At 49.6% G+C, this 1033-nt stretch overlaps 1 non-coding gene across 1 annotated transcript; it reads right to left on the bottom strand.

Annotated features, from left to right (window-relative positions):
* Positions 1 to 357: 357 nt before the first annotated feature.
* Positions 358 to 462, bottom strand: LOC133358616 (U6 spliceosomal RNA). Its single transcript, XR_009757100.1, has one exon. It is a non-coding gene; the product is annotated as a U6 spliceosomal RNA (small nuclear RNA).
* Between the last annotated feature and the right edge of the window lie 571 nt (positions 463 to 1033).

Genomic DNA, 1033 nt, shown 5'->3' with positions numbered 1-1033 from the left:
GGGCGCAGAGAGAGAGACACGGAGGGGGGAGAGAGACACAGAGAGATGGACACGGGGGAGGGACACACAGATAGAGACACGGAGAGGGTGCCGTAGGGATGGAAGAAAAACATACAAAACAAATAAAACCAGCACCACGTGAAAGAAACGGAGAACTCACAGTGAAGGAAGAGAAGGATGTTGAACACGACGACTCAATAAACGAAAAAAAAAGCGGGGTAAAGCGTCTATAAACGCGTGGGCGCTCTCTCAGCCTAGGCTCAGGCTATCACGTGAGCCCAGGCCTCCATCCACACCAACGTTGGAGCGGGAGCAACAGGTTCGTGCGGCCGCACCCAAACAGGTGGAGAGAGAGAGACACGGAGAGAACGCTTCACGAATTTGGGTGTCATCCTTGCGCAGGGGCCATGCTAATCTTCTCTGTATCGTTCCAATTTTAGTATATGTACTGCCGGAGCAGAGAGAGAGACAAGGAGAGAGACACGGAGAGGAGAGAGACACGGAGAGAGAGAGACACGGAGAGAGAGACACTGAGACACGGAGAGAGAGACACGGAGAGAGATACACGAAGAGTGAGAGATAGACAGCCATTGATTGAATTTCACGGTTTTTTCCAAAAACATTTATTGGAAGAAGGCACCTCGGCACAAGTAAAACAGATAAAAATGTCACAGGTAAAACTGGTAAAGGAAGTAAAAATGGCACGAGTGATCAATTCTGGAGAGAAAGAAGGCACAATGAAACAGGTTCGGGGTTTGGGATGAATCATCTCTTTCATTCATATCTGTATACAACCGTCAGTACAGTACTTATAACTGTTAGCACACCACTTTTAACTGTTAGTAGAGTCCTGTTTCATCGTGAAATGTTTGTGTCCCGGTGTCCACGTGTGCCATTTGTTCCCGTGCCATGTTTACCAAATGTCGGCTACTTACACCCCTCGCCTCGGTGTCTCCGCACACGAGCATTGAAGCCGACAACTCTCGTCCAGCACGAGAGACCCTGGGCTCGACGCGAGCGCTGTTGCCAAATC

Source organism: Lethenteron reissneri, chromosome 62, assembly GCF_015708825.2.
Source record: "Lethenteron reissneri isolate LAM-NWPU_2019-01 chromosome 62, ASM1570882v1, whole genome shotgun sequence".
NCBI lineage: Eukaryota > Metazoa > Chordata > Hyperoartia > Petromyzontiformes > Petromyzontidae > Lethenteron > Lethenteron reissneri.
Note: the sequence above shows the minus strand (reverse complement) of the source record. Positions and strands in the feature narration are given on the sequence as shown.